The sequence below is a fragment of the Anastrepha ludens genome, chromosome 3, assembly GCF_028408465.1.
Source record: "Anastrepha ludens isolate Willacy chromosome 3, idAnaLude1.1, whole genome shotgun sequence".
NCBI classification, from domain to species: domain Eukaryota; kingdom Metazoa; phylum Arthropoda; class Insecta; order Diptera; family Tephritidae; genus Anastrepha; species Anastrepha ludens.
Genome location: NC_071499.1, coordinates 41,361,131 through 41,383,156, shown reverse-complemented (window position 1 = coordinate 41,383,156; position 22,026 = coordinate 41,361,131). Strand labels below are relative to the sequence as shown.

At 33.5% G+C, this 22,026-nt stretch overlaps 1 protein-coding gene across 5 annotated transcripts in view; it reads right to left on the bottom strand.

Moving 5' to 3' along the window:
• Positions 1–17,313, bottom strand: part of LOC128857809 (riboflavin transporter RibJ) — an 83,163-nt gene extending 65,850 nt beyond the window's left edge. The window contains exons 1-2 of one of the 5 annotated variants that reach the window (XM_054093581.1): positions 17,135–17,313; positions 10,610–10,976 (exon numbers count right to left, since the gene is read on the bottom strand). The gene's annotated coding sequence lies outside the window, so the exon portion shown is untranslated. Of the gene's footprint in view, positions 1–10,609; positions 11,395–17,134 lie in introns of those variants that run through there. The other 4 variants (XM_054093583.1, XM_054093580.1, XM_054093584.1 and 1 more) reach the window with 4 other exon arrangements.
• Between the last annotated feature and the right edge of the window lie 4,713 nt (positions 17,314–22,026).

Genomic DNA, 22,026 nt, shown 5'->3' with positions numbered 1-22,026 from the left:
TAAATATTTCTCATGCCAATTTAATTTGAACTCATTGAGATTTGGATTTGTTTAAAATTTTGAATTTTAATTTCATTTTAATATAACAAAGTGATGCCGCAGAGCAGCCCGTACATGCGAGTACTTGATGATTACTGTGATTAAGGCAGTAATATTTGAACTTCCGCTGAAGCAATCTCTCACGCACGCATCCAAACACATACGCGGGCACATGACTCTGTGCTATCTATTTGTGTGCATGTATGGGTTGTATATGTGTATGTGTAGGGTAAGATAGAAATATTCCCAGTCGCCGAGCAGCTGATGAAGTAAAAATATGTAATTACTCGTAGTAACATAAGTTGCATAAAGTACCAGGCAAGAGCAACAAGTCGTTGCAACAACGCATCTGGAAATGATAAGAAAAAGATATCTAACATATGTGAACGGCAATATGCTTAGTAAACTTTGTGCTTTTGAAAGTAATGAACTTAAGCTCTTGAGTATTTTCAAAGCATTTGTTTATTAATTAAATTTATAAGTACTTATACAGATATGGCTTTTAAAATAGGTACACTGCCATTATCTATCGATATCCTAATGGGGAAGATGGGAAATGGTGCCTATACATCAATATGAAACAAAGAAAGGAGAGGCTGGCTCCAGGAGAAACGCCAAAGCCGAGATTTACGCCGGATCATCATCCAAAGAAGATCGTTATAGGTATTTAGTGGGACATGGTGCACTGGGAGAAGCTCGAAAAGAAAACCATGGTCAACAACGTCTGACCACATACATCGCGTGAATGAGGCTATTCGACTGAAACGACCTGAGCGAGATGGTCAAACGATACTCCTTCACGACAACGCCAGGCCCCATATTGCACAGGTCGTCAAAGCCGCAACCCAAAGAGCTGGAATGGGAGGTTCATCAGTATTCGCCGTATTCTCCGGACCTTGTACCGACCTATACCACCTTTTCCACTCCCTGCCAAACTATATGAAGGACGTTACCTTCGATAACAAAGAGGGCCTTAAAAACTGACTCAACAACTTCTTCGACACCAGACGAAACGATATTTGGTGGAACGGCATCGACAAATTGTTCGAGAGGTGGGACCAAAGGCTACGGACTTATTCCCCAACCTAATGTTTAGAGCTCTGAAAAGTAAAAGGGTGGGTAGTCAAGGAGAAAAGTAGGGAAGTAACAGAAGAAAATATATGTGATAGAATAGGGACCGAGATAGATATAGCTAGCCCTGTGACAATTTTCCAGATTCTTTTATAAATCTGAAAAAATCTTCCTGTTTGAGAGAACGAATCGGAAAAAGGCCAACATATTTTGACAAGGATCTTCACTTTTGCTATTGGACACTGTAGTGAATATTTGCCAACCACCAGCTGGGAATGACCACACAACCCAAATTGCAAGAAAGAGGGAGAGACCCGAGAGAGAGAGAAAGAATATATATCTAAATAAATTCACAACATTTGCAGAGAATACAAATAGACAAAATTTACAAAAAACGGAGAAGGGTCGACCGGTATAGGTAAACGTCGGACACAAACCGTGGCATCAACGCGCACTACTCCGAGCGTTTATCACCCGCACAAACGCAGCGATTCCAGGACCGCAGCAACGGCACAAATTACCGCAAGGCAATACCAATAAATCCGACGGCGGAATGGATAGACTTTATAGTACGCACAAACACTAGTCAGGAAACGGAAGCAAGCGCCAAAAAGTAGGCATACAAAAAAACGCCAAAAAATGGGGACCAAAAAACGCGCCAAGAGGTAGGCACTAAGTAGATATAACGCCAAAAAGTAGGAACAAAAAATATATTTCCTACAAGTTTGCACCACCAAACAAGCGCCAAAAAGTATGCAGTGTTATTTCTCACTAGAAATTAGCAATCACAAGGAAAAACACAGGAAAAATAGCCTAAAGTGTATTTAAGATATATATTATATAAGGTATTTGCTCTCTCTCCCCTTTTCCTCTACGTTACATCTTTTTTCTCCCTCGCGGAACGAAAATGCTCAAAACGTTGCGTGGCCTTGAAATTTTATTCTACATTCTCGCTCGTCCATCAACGCCTAAGAAGTTTCACTTCAAAAAAAAAACATAATATGAAAAATATCTTTCTTAGCCTTTCTGGAGTTTCTGATCAAATTTCTACTGTACGTTCTAATCTCGCTCTCTACAAATTTTAAGTTCTGAAGTATTTTACTGGTACCAAATGCTGAATGGATTTCATGAAAAGCTTTTCTATGATAAATATGAATGAAATGAATAAGAGTATTTGTCCGCATGTTTAGACGTGGAAGTACTAGAAACCTCGAGAGAAAATCGGGTTGCATTATCGCGACTCGTGTGCTTTTGAGTATCTGTGCTTCGAAAATCAAGCTTGTACTGTGTCAATATTATTTTTATGAGATTCCTGAGACGATGCCATTCAGTTTTTATATCCCTTTATTATTTTATGTTTAAATTTTATTTTTTGTTTTTGTGACGCTATAGAGAAAAATTATATCGATGCCGTTGTTCTGTTGTTTTTTTTTTCTTTGTTTTTTCTTGGATTGCCTTTGCAGATAATAAAAATTATATAAGTACATCAAATATTTCGCCGTTTTGTTTTTATATACTCATTTAAAGAAATATGAAAATCTTCCATTTGTTCTGTTCATTTTTGTGCCTGCAAATAGTGACTACAAAGAATCAAATTGTAAATAAAATCTTTTTTTTAGTTTCTATTTTGTGTTTTGACTAAAATGTCATTGACCTTAGTTGCAAAAATTAGACGGTTTTGATAAAAAAAAAACGAAATGCGAAAAAGCAAATGATAAATGCAAAGAAAAATGTAGCGCATACCCTGCTGGAAATGTGTCAAATACTCATCCTTTTTTTCGTTAACTTTTAAATTTTCAGCTCGATTTAAGAGCTCTTAGGTTTGATATTTTTGAAATTAACTTTTAATTTATTTATTTAGTATGAAATGAGGCTGTATCTGTAAGCCTTTTTTATAATAATAATAATTATTGGCGCTTACACCCTTTTTTGGCCGAGTTCGTCCTCCTATTTATGGTGTGCGTCTGCATGTTTTTCCTCAAATGTAGGGACCTATAGCTTAAAGCCGACTCCGAACGGCAGATATTATTTTTTTATGAGGAGCTTTTTCATGGCAGAAATGCACACGGAGGTTTATTATTGCCTGTTTTTATAACTTTGCGGTTTCTGCACGGAGATAAGAATCTACGCACTCCCGATTGGTAGTCACGCACCGATCCATTGATCTTGATTTGCTTACTCAAGCATTTTTGGCTCTTGCTGAGGTTAGCATCTTCCAATGCTTAGATTGGTGTTCCGTTTCGCCATCATAAGCAATCAATAAGACTCGTGGCAAATTATTGTCCTATCTGATGAGTTTGAGTAATTTTCAATGGCATTCAAAATGCCAGTACACAAATTTTGCGGGCATCTTATGAGTTTCAGAGCGATAGGTACTGCTTGTGAAAGAGAAGGATTCACGCTAAACAAACTTTGAGTAAAAAATAATTCAGGGTAGAAGCCGAAAGCAGCCAATAGCATTGGAAGAAAGCAAAGGAGAACGAAACTTTGTGAAAACGAAATATATGGCAAATATTTAGTGTGTTTGGGAAAGCTAAGGTGTTTCGACCCTGAGGCTCCAAAACCAGGCATAACCGAGTGGTAGTCACGCATCAACTCAATGAGCTATAGAGGCAGCACTTTACTTTTAGTCTTAATGTAATTAATAAAAACCTGACGTAAAGGAATGAAACTGACTTCAGGTTCATAATAATCTAACTGTCTTTTGTAAATTCAACTGCCATATTGGATGCGTCGTTGTTAGTTTCAATGTCAAGAGTTTATATTCGTAGGCGGCTGTTCCGTAAAAATATGTATTTAAGGGGTTACATACGTCCAGAATTTTCAAAAAATCGATTATTATTCCTTATAGTTTTAGGCGTATTTCTGTGCAAGTTGATTGTAAAAAATTACCATAGATACAAAGTTATGGTATAAAGTGTAACTGTCCGTTGACAGTTGGATGCGCGCTGTCCTTCGTTTGCACTTGAAAGTTAATTTTTTTTTATTTAAAAAAAATTTAGTTAAAGAGTAAATCTTATAAGCTAATTGTAACATAAAGCTATAGCGTCGAGGGAGCCTGACGCTTAAACTGTGTATATGGAGTACTTTTGTATTGTGTCTTAAATTCTATGGTATAGGTTGGTTATTTTAAGGAATTCGCTTATTAAAGATATTAAATCGGAGGTTGGGGAAAATAGATGTGTCATTGGATTTGAGTTGCTGAAGGTTTGCCTTCTGCGGACGGTGTATAGTGGGCAATGAAGGAGGAAATGGGGTATGGTACATCTTGCGTCCGGGTTGTATGTGCACGAAGTTGGGTTGGTGTTGGCCATGAAATGTCCATGTGTAGTCTTTGTATGCCCTAGACGAAGTCGTCCGAACTTTATGACGTCTAGTCGGGTCACCCTATTTTTATTATTTTTTTTAAAGTCCGTTAGTGAGTTTTTGTATGGTTTACCTGTTGGTACCAGTCATTAGTTGAGTTCCATGTATGGTGCTGTTTGTTATCGAAATGTTTTTTTATATGTTTTTTAATGTCGGTTAAGTTGAAGTTTTCTGTCATTAGTGTTGGTGTTTGATGTGCTTGTTTGACGGTATAGTCAGCGAATTCATTTCCTGTTATGTTGGCGTGTCCCGGCACCAAAATTAGTATGATTTTAGAAACTTTAAAGTTTAAGCTCGTTTTTCTCGAAACTACTTTTTCCGGCACGGTCTGCGTGATAACTCATACAGTTTTTAAAAGTTTTTTTTTTAATATTCGGAACTGTTTTCTCTATAGCCTGTTGAGCCAGATTTTTGAGATTTTTATTACAAAATTTTATAAACATAATTAAAGTGTGATATTTACGACGTAAAACGCACACCGTAAATAGCAAAATTTTCCGAAATTCAAAAATCCACCCCGACAGACTACACGACGACTACAACTCTGTTTACAAGATTTTTTCTTTACTTTTTACAGATCCATCAACGTTTCAAGCAGAATTGATGCAAAATGTGGAGCAACTTTTTTTCATTGCACTTTGGGTAAACGTAATTTTTTATATATTAATTTTTATAAAAAAAAATTAACATAAATTATTTTATAAAGTTCAAGTACTAATAAACAATGTACAATATAAAATTCCGTAAGAAGTTTCGTAAAAATCTGCAGCTTTGCTTGACTTTAAAATTTTAAAAACTTCTTAAGAACTTCAGATTTGTAATCAGTGACCCCAACCGTCTAGTAAATCCGTCCATATGAAAAATAATTTATTTCCATTTCAAATTGGCCAGTTTTTTTGCCGGACATGTATTGACCAAATTGACCTCGGATTCGATTTCACTCACCCCAAAATCAATTAACAGTGCACCGTGTTTGCTCGAGGAAACTTTAATCGATTTTTTTTATGAGATTCTTTGCTACTGATATAAATAATATTTATTTTGACAATAAATGCCATACAGTAATTACAAAGGAAAAAACTACACCTACAGCCACTTGTGCATACATATAGCACCCTAAATACAAAAGGAGCACAACTCAAAATTTTCCACACTCGAGCTTGACTTGTTTACAGTACCACAGAAAACAAACTATGTGACATATCACGCTGAAATTTGCCATGTAAGCTTATAACAGTCCTACCAAAAAACAAAAAATGTATTTTTGCCATATGTCATCCGCGGACCGTTTTATTGATAACGTCTCGTTCATATTTGAGCAGAAGTACATTTTGAGTTGTGACCCTTTTGTATTTAGGGTGCGATATGTTGATAGCGCATTTTTGGCAACCTTCAATGATTTTTATTTTATTTTTCCAATAAATTTAAACTGATAGCTTTTTATATCGCATTCGATGAGCTGCAAATGTGTGTGTTTTTTTGTTTTGTTTTTTATTTTTGTGTTTTTGTTTTTAGTGTTGTTATTGCATTTGGTTCCCCTGCACACGCTTTTATTTGCTGTTTGCTTGCTTTGCTCTGTTTTCTAAGCGCAAAATTCGCACGTACATGTGTATGTGTGCATATATTTGTGTACATTTGGTGCATTTTGCACAGTTCGTTACAGAAAAAATAAAATAAATTACGTTTCCAATGTCATAACGCGGATTTGAGCAAAAAAAGAAAACGCATTAAAAAAAAATCAGATAAACAAATTAATTGAGATAATTAAAATTAATCATTATTTATAACAAACTTTTTACTTTCGTTGACCGATAAATTGCATTAATAATTTCGTTGAGCCCATACGTCAGATATGTTGCATTTATAATTCTTTGAACTTTTTCTCAACTCACCCTCATAAACTCATTTGACTAAGCCGGAAATTAGTCAACGAAATGAAAACTAATCAATTACACGCTGATATTTGTTTGCGTTTCAAAGCCACTTAAAGGGTTAAGGGTAGTCGCAAGTTTCAACAAATTTGATTTTTGTTTGCATTTTATTAAAGTGAAATATCTTAAAAATATTGTGGGACAATTTTAAGTGAATCCGATAAATACTTTTCGAGTTATTCAACAATTAACAAAGGGCGCTCGGGTGCTCCGGAATCGATGGCAAAACTTTAAATGCTTGTTTTTTAAACTGTTGTTCACTGTAACTTAAAAACTGGTTGGTAGATTTCAATATAATGTATACTGCTTTTGGAAAACATAAAAAACTCGTGCCTAATCGAAGGAATTTCTTTTTCGGTTATTTTCCTATGAAAAATCTGAAAAATATTTCTGAGGCCGCCATATTGTTCATTTGGAAAAAATCTTCGATCAGGCACAAGATTATCTGTTAATAAAACTAATTTCTCTTCTCCGATTGATTTTAGATGAATCTCCAAGGACTTGTGATGATCACCGCAAGGGACTTCAGGAGAAACGGGCTTCACACAAACAGCGATAACTTTTACATTTATAAATTTTTTTTTAAATTTTGCTAAAGTCAAGCCGAAACATGATGTATTAGTGCTATGTTTTTATTTTTGTAAAATAAAGCAATTGACTAGCAAAAAAAAAAAATTATTGAAAAACATCATTTTTTCGGTCCTCTGACTACCAATGATTAAAATGAATACAATTTACTATGGACTTTTTATTTATAAACTTTTCCAAAACAAAATATGTAAAAATTTTCACTTTTCATTACAAATTTTCATAGTTAACTTTTAACTTTAACACTTTCCTCAAGGCAGTTCTACCTTTTAAAATTGTGCCACATATTTTCTTTAGTGCATTTTTAAATGGCATAACACTTTTTTTTAATTTCTCGGAAATTCGGTTTTTGCCCATTTATTATAGAATATAAGGTCATCCAGAGGTGCGCAAGAAAATGCTTCTTGTTACTTGAAGCATTTAGAAAATGTAACCATGCAACAACATGCCTACAACGATAAGTGCTGCTGGACAAAATATTAATATGAAATTGGCTTTAATGTGTCTTAAAGTTGTTCAGTCTCCCAAAAATGGCGTTAAAATTATGAAACGCAAATTTTTATATTCTGGATGCTTTTATCTACCAAATGATACCCATTTTGGAACTATCGAGAGTTCTAGGTTAGGTTAGGTTAGGTTGACCTGGCAGGCTGAAAGCCTATTGGTCCTTAGTGGTATCAGATGGAGCTTGACTCTTACGTTTCCTTGTAGTAGGCTTCTTGTAATAAGCCTGCGTCTTCTGCGAATCTAACTAAGCTCTGAAGCTCTAATCCGGAGAGACATTCTAACCTCTCATATTGTAGAGCTCTTAAGCATATCATTCGAGTTCTAGCTAATGCAGGGCACGAACATAGAAGGTGCTCAAGAGTTTCCCTCCCTTCCAGTTCATTGCAAAATCTGCAGCTAACATTATTTGCAATTCCCGTCTTGTATGTGTGTGCCGCTAACAAATTGTAACCTGTCAGTATATCTACGATAATTTTGCTTTCCTTTCTATACAGGGCTAGTACGAATCTGGCGCAGAGAGTTCTATAGAAAAAAGATTTTTTGTATGTCCCTAAAGACTATTTTCTTTCTTCGTTCGCAGTTCTCACTCGTTTTTCATTATATATTTATATACAGGGCCCGGAGTCGAAGTGGAACCAATTAAAAGGGCCATAAATTTAGTTTGGAACACTACTTTTATTCAATTCAAATTAAAAAATGTGTAAAAATAATACAAAATTAAATGTGATTTTCAGGTACTTTGGCTCACTCATAGACAATGGCTTTTTTCAGCGCCACGAGACTGATGAATCTTTTAGTTCGGATTTTTCTATTCAAAATGGCTCAGAGAGTATAATCCATCGGATTCGCGTCTGGTGAATTTGAGAGCCATTGTGGGGAACGCATCGGAATGTGGTTTTTTAGCCATTCTGGGCTAAACGCTTGAGCTTTGTGAGACGGTGCCGAGGCTTGTTGAAACGTCCATGATCTGCCACTGAAATATTTGTCTGCCCACGGACTCAAAGCAAAATCCAGAATACTTTCCGACAAAATATCGGATTTACCTGGACGGCAGGCTCGATGAAAACGATTGGGGAGCGCTCATCTGCGGTTACAGCGGCTCAAACCATTACCAGTGGCAGGCGCTGCCTCCTGGCGGCCAATCGATGACTCAAATTCTCGTATGAACGGTCGGTCAAATAAACTTTGTCGTTTTGGGAGTTTACGAATTGCTCAATTTGAAAATTTTTCTCGTCAGAAAACACAATGTTCAGAAATTGACCGCTTTCGGCCAAGCGAAGCAACTCCTTCGCTCTCTCAAGTCCGACTTGTTGCTGCTTTGGTGTGAGATTATGTGTCTTTTGGATGTTGTAATGCTTGACTTTGAGATAATTTTTCAGTATGCAGCTGATGGTACGGTCAGATATTTTCAGTTCTTTCGCCATTTGATTAGCACTTCGTCGGGGATGGCACTCAAGTCGCTTCTTCCTCTTTTGAACCATTTCACGTGACGTTGCAGCCTCTTGATGACCACCTCCATGACATTTCGCAATGCTACCAGTATCATTGTCACGAGTCGTTGTGAGATAAACTAAAACCTTATTCACTTTAAGGTGCACGAGCTCACGAACAATCGCTGATTGTGATTTTCCAGCCAAATATAGCATTTGAAACCCAGTACAGGTTTTCTTTTTTCGCGTTTAGTCTCGGCAAAATGCTTCCGCACACTTGTAAACAACACTCTGGACTGTCATGTAGCCAAGTAATAGATAGCTGATGCCTGTGAATCAGCTGCGCGAGCGATCTGAAGTTGGTGACGCTTCGAGTGCCGGATCCTGTATAGTTGGCGCGTACACCCTTTTTGGGTGTTTGGTCGAGCTCCTCCTCCTATTTGTGGTGAGCGACTTGATGTTGTTCCACAAATGGAGGGACCTACAGTTTCAAGCTGGCTCCGAAAGGCAGATATTTTTATGATGAGCTTTTTCGTGGCAGAAATACACTCGGAGGTTTGCATTGCCTGCCGAAGGGCGACTGCTATAAGGAACAACTTTTTCTTCATTTTGGTCTTTCATCGAGATTCGAGCCTACGCTCTCTCTCTGAATTCCAAATGGTAGTCAGGCACCAACCCATTCAGCTACGGTGACCTTGTTTTTATTAAGGGGAAGGATTTTTAGCGGGTTCCTAAACCAGCGCACAACCAGACTTCCTGGGTTGATCAGCCTTCAAACATTAGCTCGCTCTCAAGCGGATGTTCGGGAGCTATCCGGAGGATATTTGGGCGAAGCCGGAAGTTGTGAGGTACGTGGACCGTAGGAAGAAGAATCGTCCTGGCCACTACCAAGTGAATGGCAATCAGGTTTGGAGTTCTGCACACGGAACCAGAGGAACGAAATTTCGGTAATTAGATCTGGGAACTTCAACATAAATTAGATCATAAGAGAGAAGTACTCGATTCGGATCATCGAAGCTTAATTGTCTTATGAATAATATTGAGTTTGAATAAATTTCAGTCCGATTTGTAAATTATTTTTAGTTGAATTCAAAAATATAATTTTTAAATACCTATTGGAAATCCCTTTCCAAGTGCCGTGCCGTGTACTGAAACAAAACCATAACATCTACACCTAGGCACGTTTCTTGAATTAAATTTTTAATGACTAAACTTTTGGCGTCATAGTTGTAATAAAATTAAAGAAAAAGTTGTGAATGGCATTCAGAGGGCTAGCGATAAAAAAGTGTGAAATTGCATTGTTGATAAACACAAATAAACAAGCGATAAAAAACAATTAGCAAACAGCTGAGTTGAACGCGCCAAAAACATGAATCTAACACGACGTACAGTGGTTGTAATTTAAAAAGGGGGAACAAAAAGTGCGTAAATAAAAAATATTCGAACAAGAAATTATGCCGAACCGCCACATTAAAGTGCCCGAGCGCAAAGAAACCCCTAGGGGCGTGTAATACAAGATGCCACTGCAGGTGCTGGTGGGCGTGTGCGTGCCTTGGGGTGACTATCGACAGTTACTAAAGTAATTTTACTATCTATCTATGCATGTTTGTATGTATGTAAGCCTGCATGTGTCTGTTGTGTTATCTATAGTCAACAGTAACTTTTCGTTCTACTTACATTTGTGGTGAGTCCGTTTGTGGGGCAATGGGTAACTTAAATTTTTCACATGACAGCCGACGTAAGGGCAAGACAACAATGTAGAGATTTCGGCGCCACAGCAAATTAATGAAACAAACAATTAAATTTGCGATCCAAACAAAAATACAAATTATATAAAAAATCACAGACTTTGTTGCTGGTGTCCGTTAATTGGTTGTTGTTTTTTGTTGCTTTGACGCTTGCCTTATTTGTGTAGAATTAAATGTTTGCCTTCTGATTAACGTTTTTACTGTATTTGTTATTTTGTGTATATGTGTGCACGTATTTTATGTGCCTTTGGCTCTCGTGTTGGCACTTTACCTCACTTTTCTATGCGTCTTTAAATCTAAAAATTTATTTCTTTGTAATCAAAATTCAATTTATTTAACAATGTTGGTGGTTATTGCTAATATTTTTTTTGGCATTTTTTGTGTTTATTTTCTTTTGTTCACTAGTTATTCCTAATTCCTCATTTATGCTCGTTCAATTGTTTTTATTTAAAGAAAATCACGCTACTTTGAGCCCACAGCTGCAGTGGCAGAAGTATAGTAAAAATTATAAATAAGTATTTATGTGGCAATAGATATATGAAAGCAACGTGAAAAGCAAATCAACCACGCGTACTAATTTATTACCAACTGTTGTTGCATCGCTTCACTACAACTAAAAGGCGCGCAAACACTACACATTTTAAATATTTGTATTTATTTATAGCGATCGCGTTGACGCCCGCAGGCGTTGGCGGCCGAAAGTAGTTCACTTCTGCATCGAGAAAAAACACACGAAAGCAAGGCATTTTTCAAAATAGGAAATAATCAACGCGATTTGAAGCGACAGTATAAATTGAAATATAATAAGAATTTTAAAAAATAATAAAAAGAAGTTAAAGGAAAAATAAAAAAACTTTAGAGATAACTAAATTAAAAAAACAATAATGAAAATTTTTAATGAAAAAATTAAAACAAAAATATAATACAAAAAAAAAATGAAACTGAAAAATAAAATAAATAAAAATTAATAAGATATATAAAACAATATATAAAACAAACTATAAAGATAGTCAAACTAAAAACCAAAACACATAAAGAAAACTCTAATTGAAAAAAAGTATATTAATAAAAAAATTAAAATTAAAACAAAGCTAAATATTAAAAACGAACAAAACAATAAATTATAAATATAAATAAAAAATAATACAACAAATTAAAGATAATTAAATTATATTAAAAAATAATGAAAACTTTAATCATGAAGAAAGGGAAAATACAAAAATTAATAGAAAAATATAAAAAAAAATTTAAAAAATGTACAAAAAACAAAAAACTAAATGGAAACAAATTAAATAAGAAACATAAAAATATAAAAAGAAAAATTTAAAAGATAATTAAAAAAAAACAATTAACGAAAATTTTATTTAAAATAAATTACAAAACGCAAAGCAAACGTAAATTAAAAAAATTATGTTGAATAAATATAAAAATTAAATAAAACAAACTGGAACAACAGTTAAATAAAAAAACAAATAGCGATAAAAACTATAGGGTGATTTTTTAGCTATTATCTTTTTAAACAGCTGTTTAAACAGCTGACGCTCGTTTCGTGTTTTGTTTCACTTTCAAATATCTTCAGTTTGGTCTATAATTTAACTATGACTCGTCTTACAAACGAACAACGCTTGCAAATCATTGAATTTTATTATAAAAATGCGTGTTCTGTTAAGAAAGTTTAAAGACGAAAAATTGTGTTCAGCGACGAAGCTCATTTTTCGATCAATGGGTACGTAAATAAGCAGAATTTTCGATTTTGGAGTGAAGATCAGCCAGAAGAATTGCAAGAGCTCCCAATGTATCCGGAAAAGTTCACAGTTTGGTGCGATTTATGGGCTGGAGGTATCATTGGACTGTACTTCTTCAAAGATGCTGCGAATCGTAACGTAACTGTGAGAGTAATGGCGAGCGCTACCGTGAAATGATATCCAACTTTTTTTTTGCCCAAAATGCAAGAGCTTGACTTGCAAGGCATGTGGTTTCAGCAAGACGGTCCCACATGCCACACAACATGCGTAACAATGCACTTGTTGAGAGGCGAGTTCGGTGAACATTTTATTTCACGTTCGGAACCTGTCAATTGGCCACCCAGATCGTGCGATATAACGCCTTTAGATTATTTTTTGGTGGGCTATGTTAAAGCTCATGTCTACTCAGACAAGCCTGCTTCAATTAACACATTGAAAGACAACATTAAAGCATTTATATGTGAGATACCGGCCGAAACATTGGAAAGAGTATGCCAAAATTGGACTAAGCGGATGGACCATTCGAAGCCCAGTCGCGGTCAACATTTGCATGAAATAATCTTCAAACATTAAATTATATGGACTGTACTATCGATTTAAATAAAAATTGCATGCATTTTTCTGAATTTTACGTGTGTTCTTTTGAAAAACTTTCCTATAGCTCTTAAAAAATCGCCCTTTAGAAAAATTAAATAAAACAAAATGAAATTAAAAATTAAATAAGAAAGAAAAAAATATGAAAAAACTTTACGGATTATTAAATTCCGAAAACAACACTGAAACATACAGTAGGTAAGAAAGTAATTAAAAGGAAAACTAAAAAATAAAATAAAATAAAAGTAGGCTTAAAATTTAACAAAAAAAAAAAAAAAATGAATGAGAAAAAATAAATAATAAACACAAAAATATAAAAAAACCAAACATTAATATAAAAACGTAACAAAAAACAAAACAATTAAATGGAAACAAATTAAATAAAAAACAAAAATAGTAAAGGGAAAAAACCAACAATAAGTTTTAAAAATTAAAAAAAAAATTCAATGTAAGCAAATTAAATAAAAATCATAAAAATATACAAAAACACCAAACATTAATTTAAAAATTTAACAAAAAAAAAATCAAAAAAGTAGACTTAAAAATTAAGAAAAAAAAATTAAATGGAAACCAATTAAATAAAAAACATAAAAATAAAAAAAATCCTTAAAGATAATTAATTAAACAAAAAACCAAAAACCGAAAAGTTTATTTAAAACAAAAATTAAAAAAAAGCAAAACATAAGTAAATTGAAAAAAATATTCTAAATAAACAAAAATAAATAAAACAAACTGAAAAATACAGTTTAATAAAAACAAAACAAAACACGAAAAGAAAATGGGAAAAGCAAAACAAAGATATATACTAAAACATGACAAAAAATAAAACGAAATTAAATAAGAGAGAAAAAGTTATGAAAAAACTTTACAGATAATTAAATTTGGGGGAAAAAATGCTGAAAACTTTTATTAAAAAAATCTCCACAGGGAAATCAGGGCAGCAGTAAGTAAGAAAGTATTAAGAAAGAAAACAAAAAAATTAAAAAAAAATATTTTACAAATTAAGAAAAAATAAAATAAAAACGCAAATCAAAAAATTCTATACGAAAATTAAAAAAATACGAAAACAAATAATTACCAAAACTTTAATTTAAAAAAAAATTAAGTTAAATAGGCTGGAAAATGTAAACTCAGAAAACTATTTTATATTAAATGAGTTTTAAAAACTTGAAAGACTAATAAAAAAAATAAAAAATTAAGTACAAATTTAGAAAAACTGAAAAAAAAATTAAACTATTGTATAAGTATCAAAAATTATTAAAGATTTATTTTAAAAAATTTATTAAAAAATTAACATCAGTAAAAAATTTGATTTGAAAAAAATTTTTTTTTTTTAAATTACCAAAAAATATAATAAGAAGATTAATTGAAATAAAAAACAAATATACCAAAAATAGAGTTAAAAAAAGTAAATAATAGTAAAATAATAATTAAAATAGAAGAAATGAAATTCAGTATGAAACTAAATATTATATACAAAATGGAAAGTAAAGAGAAAGTATAAATTAACTAACAAATACGAAAAAAATTATAAATAAATCCATTTAAACAAAATAAAAAAAATCAAACTATAAATATAAAACACTATAAGAAACTAAAATTAAGAAAATTAACATCAACAAACAATTTAATTCGAAACAAAAAAAAAACAATTAACAAAAAATAAAATTAGAAAATTAAATTAAATAAAAACAATAAAAAGAGTATATCAAAAATACAGCTTAAAAATTAGCATTTTGCTAAAAAGAATTAGAAATAAAAAGGAAATTTAATAAAAACAAAAAAAATTTTGTGTTTGATTTGAGCTAAAAAGAAATAAACACAAAACCCTATTTAAAAAAATTTAACATGAAATTTGCAAATTAAGAAAGAAAAATAAAAAAAATAGTAAACATAAATAAATTAAAGTGCTGCTACTTAGGACTGATAGCGGTAGGCTAATCAGAAATCAAATAGATCAACGAAACCAATGCAAGACAAGTCTTGTCGAGACCCTATGCTCCCGAGAGGAATGAACAAGGAAAACGAAAAAAAAATTAAAAATCATTTAACTGAAACTAAAAAGGAAAAGTAAGTTTCAAGAAATAAACTTAAAAGAGAATTAAGTTAAAAATAAACAGAGATTTCAAAAACTAATAACAACTAAAATGAAATTAAATAACACGAAATTAAATTTAAAAAACTAATTTTAAATAATTTTACGAATGAATAATTAGAGATTTGCATAAAAAAAATCCATCAAAAGCTAAAAAATTTAAATCGAAAAAAATATATCATTAAAAACTGTAAAATTAAAAAATATAAATTAAGAAGAAAACCTATTAATAAAATTAAAAAAATATATATGTATATATGTTAAGGGGGAACAAGATACAAAGAACAGCGTGTATCTTAACTACAGGAGCGCTTAGCACCAGTCCTACTGAAGCGCTCAATGCACTAACTCATCTGCCACCATAAGATTTATACATTAAAACAATAGACACTCCTTGATGTTCTTTGGAATGCATCCAGGGCTCGTAGGGCAGCTTGGCTGTCCGATAGAATGCAGATATCCGTTGATGATATTCTGTTTATCTTTAGCCATTTTAAGGCTTCATGAATAGCGTTTATTTCAGCTTGAAAAACACTACAGTGATCCGGTAGTTTAAAGGATTCGCGAATGGAAAGCTCTTCCCAAAATAACCCTGATCCTACACCGATGCCATTTTAGATCCGTCCGGGTAGATCTTAACGGTTGTATTGGGTGTTGGATCTTCTTCAAGCCATTCCAGTCTAGAAGGGATTTTCATTAGGAAATTCCTTTCGAAGCAAAGAATGGGAGGGTGATAATCACAGTCACTGGGTATATCCGTGTAGGAGTCTAAGATGGTTGAATGTCCATGTGTGACAGTCCTCTATTGTCAACTCGCTTTGAGCCTTAAAGCGGAGCAGGCCGCTGAGTATTTGCAGAAGACATCTAGGGGTGGCTGATATAATATGATATCTAAAGCCAGGGATGGCGTGGTTTTCATGACGCCACGTATTGCTAATTCCGCTGATCTCTGCACCTTATTCAATAAATTATAATAGGTTTTTTTCTACATAGTACACCACCAGACAACATTTCCATATAGAAGAATGGGTCTGGCGACAGCAGTGTAAATCCAATGAACAACTTTAGGTTTAGTTCCTCAGGTCCTACCTAAAGCTCTCTTACAGTCATAAAAAGCTAGGTTTGCTTTCCTTACTCTTTCTGAGATGTTTGACTTCCAAGTCAGTTTCCTATCTTTGTTATACAAAAATATATTTAAAATCCCAAAAAAGGTGAAAAAATTTAAATTGAAAAAAATATATCATTTAAACTAAATGTCAAATAAAAGTCATATTAACAAAAAAAACAAAAAGTAAAACATAAATAAAAGAAAAATCCATGTAATTAAAGTTCGCAAATGTTTTAATTTAGAGAAATATTAGAAAAGGAGCAATTAAAATTAAATTAAAAAACAAATTCTAAGAAAAAAACCTAGGGACGAATTAAGTTCCAAACATAAAGAAATTCTAAAAACTAACAAAAGGTTAAATTAAAAATGTTTAAATATTAAATTAAGAAATTAAAAATAAAATTAGAATCGAACATAGAAAAAAAATCAATTAGGAATTAACAAAAAAAAAAAATTAAAAACGGTTTAATTTAAACTTAAAAATTAAATAAATTACTTAAAAAAAAAAATAATAATATTAAAAGAGTATAATTTTAACAAAAAGTAATTAGATTAACAAAAAACGAAAACTAACATAGCCAAATGAAAGAAGAAAAAAATTTAATGTCATAAAAACAAATTAACTTGATAAAACAAAAAAATAAAAACAAAATTACAAAAAAAAAACAATAAAAAAATGTTACGCGTTTTGGCACTCAAAGATTTTCGTGAGTTGCGAGTTTTCGTTAAAAATAGCACCAGCAATGAACGTAATTTTCCTATATAAACACGTGAAATTGCTTTTTTGCATATATTTTTCCAATTCATTGTTTTCAAAACAGCTTCAGTTTTTTTAACACAATTTTTTCATAATTTTATCACTTTGGCAATATTCTAATTCGAATCGATATTACGTTTCAATCCGCTGCTTACGTTTCTATTTCGAATATTTTGATGCTAAACAATTTTGTTATATTTTTTTGATTCCTCTCAACGATCTCGCAGAAAGAAACCGAAGTGCTCAACTGACTCGCAATGCCACCACGTGCGCGCTTAAAATTTATGCATAAACTGATTTCGACGTTGAAGTGCTTAACAGCGGGCGCACAAAAACATTGTGCGACGATTGAAAATTGTTTGTGAGCGGGATCGTCTTTAGCGCTGATAACAGCAAATACTGTTGCAGTGAAAGTTTGACTGAGTTGGTGTGATAGAGTTGCCAACTATGGAAAGGTTTTAAAAATAACAAAAACTGGTAATAGTTTAAGGGACTCCTCGATCGAAAAATTAAAAAACAAAATAATTTGAATCTTATTTGATATGTCAAAAGACTTATACCGAAATGCTGAGCTAAACTAAATTTCTATAAAACTATACTAAAATTCGTAGCTAACCTGATAGCACCACTGGTGACGGCTATTGTGGTGCGTGAAGTATATTTGATAATTAATAAAATTCAAAGACACCATCAACAAAGACTGAAAATAGATTTCTTACATTTTTGAAAATCAGAATTATATGGAATGTGAGTGTGTTGACCGACCTCCCCCATTTCAAATGGAACCAGTTAGTTTTTGTGTAGCGAACGACGTCTCAATAATGGCCATTGAAAATGTGAGTCATCATTAAAAGCATTGTAGCCTCATCATAAAGTATGTAATAGCCTAGACAGACGGTGGCGTTAAGCGGGATTAATGACTTATTTCGGCATTATCTCAGGAATTAAGCGCAACTAACACTGATGGAGAACTAAACATAATTGTCATAATTTAAGGGGACAGATACCTGTAAATGGCCATATTTTCCCTGATTTTCATTAAAATTATTTAAAATGAAGAAGTCAATATATTTCTTTTAATATTGGCATACAGTTTATTTATATATTAGAATAATATACAATCTTTTTTTTTTTTTAATCATTTAAAATGACGGATGTACACTCAATTCTTCCAGGAAGGCATTGTAGCATCGGCGCCAGTGACATGAATACAAAAAACCAAAATTTTTTTATTTATTAATGTCATGATTTCTATATGAATTAACAATAAATGGAATTCTTAAAAAAAAAATTAATTTTGGGGCGAATTTTCCTACTATTTTTGCTTCCAAAAAATTATTTTGTTTTTAAATTTTCGAATTGTAAATTCACATAGAAAGTAATATCATAAAAAAGATGTGTGCAAAATTTCAGGGAGATCGATTAATAACTTTTCGAGTTATCGTGTACGCCAATTCCAAAAATATAATATTCGAGAAAAACGCGTCTAAAGTTTGAATACAATGTAATTGTACCTCTCCCAGCGCTCGAACGCAAAGAATAGAGTCGTCACGGTTGACGATCTATAATATAAGAAATACTTAAATTTACGTTCTAAAATTTTTTTTACATTTTCCTAAAGGATTATATTAACATATTATGAAAAAAAACAACATTTTGTTTTCGAACTTTCACAGGTATCGGTTCCCTTAAGTGGACTAAGGAATTTTCGATGTCAACATTGCCCAAAAATCATAGTTAAAACCTATTATGAATGAAAACTAATGCAAGTTTTAAAGAGAAGAAAGAGAGAGACTGGATGTAATGCTAGTGTGCACTAACAAGTTCGAAATTAAATTATTTTTTTTTATATTTCGGAGCAGTTTGAGAAATTGTAATTTAAGAAAAGCAAATTGCAGTTGGAGAAAAGAAATTTTTTTTATTATTATAGGACTATGAATAAGTTCGTGCGGTTTTTTTTCGAAATTTGAAACTTTATTGACGTAAAATGGTTACAAATTTAATATTCAAAATATTGTCCATCGCTTACTACTACTTTTTCCCATCTTTCTGGCAATTCACGGATTCCCTTTGTGAAAAATTCGGTCGGTTTTGCCGCAATCCACGAATCGATCCATTTTTTGACTTCATCGTAATTACGGAAGTGCTGGTCAGCCAGGCCATGTTGCATCGATCGGAAGAGATAGTAATCGGATGGCGCAAGGTCTGGACTATACGGCGGGTGGGGTAGGACATCCCATTTGAGCGTTTCTAAGTATGTTTTGACCACTTGTGCAACATGTGGCCGAGCATTGTCATGTTGCAAAATAACTTTGTCGTGTCTATCGGCGTATTGCGGCCGTTTTTCTCGCAGTGCTCGGCTCAAACGCATCAATTGTCGTCGGTAGACATCCCCCGTAATCGTTTCATTCGGTTTCAGTAGCTCATAATACACAACACCCAGCTGGTCCCACCAGATACACAGCATAACCTTCAGGCCATGAATATTCTGCGCCGACGTCGATGTTGAAGCATGGCCAGGGTATCCATACGTTGCCCGACGTTTTGGATTGTCGTAATGGACCCACTTTTCATCGCCAGTCACAATTCGATGCAAAAAACCCTTTCTTTTGTGCCGTTGAAGCAGTTGTTCGCATGCCATAAAACGGCGTTCAACGTCTCTTGGCTTCAATTCATACGGCACCCAATGGCCTACCTTTCGGATCATTCCCATGGCTTTTAAACGTTTGGAAATGGTTGATTGATCAACTCCCAAAGTTTTTGCAACCTCTTCTTGCGTTTGAGCCGGATCTTGATCGAGCAATTCCTTCAATTCGGTATCCATGAACTTTGGCGGCGCACCCTCGCGTTCTTCGTCTTCCAAGCCAAAATCACCACTTTTAAAGCGTGCAAACCACTTCTGGCACGTTCGCTCAGATAGAGCATGCTCACCATAAACTTCCACCAAGATACGATGACTTTCGGCTGCTTTTTTCTTCATATTAAAATAATGAAGAAGAATTCCCCGCAAAAACACATTATTTGGCACGAAATTCGACATTTTCAAGTGTGGTAAAAATATTGTTGTTTACGCTTCAAATAAAAAACTTATACTGACGTTTGTGCCTTACGACAGTAGCTCTCCAATGAATGTTTGGAAATGTGGATCGATGGAATAATAATCAAGTTACGCCATCTGTTGTAAAACCGCACGAACTTATAAATAGACCTATTATATTAAATAATTATTTCCTAGTCTCAGGACAGCTAATACCCAGTCCATATTTTACTGACAGAACTATCCAACAATATATAATATCCAATGAGTGTGTAAAGAAGTGCTCTGAGCTTAACCTTCAGCGAGTGATAGAGGACATAAGCATTCCTCTAAAAGAACTGTGCACAGCGATTGACTTGAGCTGTATCGCAGAAACCAATAGAAGATTGTCTCTGACTACCAACTGCAGGGTCTCCAAAGCGCTCTGACAAATATTGAATTTCAAAAGAACAAAATGTCTGGTTGGATTCAACAGATCAACTACTAACGTCCTCACAGGTGTTATAAAGGGTCACTGCACTATTGGCACTCTAACCAGCAGAATGGGTGTACCTCACAATGACTTCTGCATTAGCTGTGTCGATGAATAAGAAATTGAATCAGTACAATACCTCCGCTGTGCATGTCCTGCACTTCAAAGAAGCCGTGCCAAATATCTTGGCGATTAATGCGTGACTACCATTCAGAATTCAGAGAGAACGTAGGTTCGAATCTCGGTGAAACAACAAATGAAGATAAAGTTTTTTCCAATAGCGGTCGCCCCTTGGCAGGCAATGGCAAACCTCCGAGTGTATTTCTGCCATGAAAAAACTCCTCATAAAAAATATCTGCTATTCGGAGTCGGCTTAAAACTGTAGATCCCTCCATTTGTGGAACAACATCAAGACGCACGCCACAACTAGGTGGAGGAGCTCAGCCAAACACCCAGTATATATACACATATATAAGGGTAAGACTCCGTCAGAAAATATGAGATTTGTAAGTGGTCTTTCGATTTCTTTGAAACTTTGGGAAATATTAGTTCTAGGTAAGATACATTCGAGCCTAAAAGGATTTTGAAAAATTTTCAAAATTGAGTCATCTACGCCATGTTGAAAATCGGGACCGTGTTTTTTTCAAAAATCAATATTTCTTGAACCGTTGGACGGATTTCAATGCAATTTACAGACAATATAGAAACAAATAAGTAGTTTAAATTAGTATTATGTTAAAAAAAAATTTCGAAATTTTGACCAAAAAAAAGTCAAAAAAATTTTTTGAATCAATTTTTAGTTGATTTGGCCAGTTTTTTAGATTTTCTGTTATACACGTAACGATTCCTTATGATTTAACCTTTATTTTGAAAAAAAAAATTTTATGGTGTCTATAATAGTTCTCGAGATATTGCGATTTTAGTGGAAGCGCGCACGCACGGTTTAGGTAACAGGTGTGCAATGCGCGCTGCGTTATGTGTTCCTGTATGAAGTGACTGGAGCAGACTGCTGCAGGTCTGTGCGTGTTTTTCTACTCCCGCGCTGCGTAACCGCGAACTTCACGGTGCGCGCTTCCACTAAAATCGCAATATCTCGAGAACTATTATAGACACCATAAATTTTTTTTTTTTCAAAATAAAGGTTAAATCATAAGGAATCGTTACGTGTATAACAGAAAATCTAAAAACTGGCCAAATCAACTAAAAATTGATTCAAAAAATTTTTTTGACTTTTTTTTGGTCAAAATTTCGAAATTTTTTTTTTAACATAATACTAATTTAAACTACTTGTTTGTTTCTATATTGTCTGTAAATTGCATTGAAATCCATCCAACGGTTCAAGAAATATTGATTTTTGAAAAAAACACGGTCCCGATTTTCAACATGGCGTAGATGACTCAATTTTGAAAATTTTTCAAAATCCTTTTAGGCTCGAATGTATCTTACCTAGAACTAATATTTCCCAAAGTTTCAAAGAAATCGAAAGACCACTTGCAAATCTCATATTTTCTGACGGAGTCTTACCCATAATTTACTCA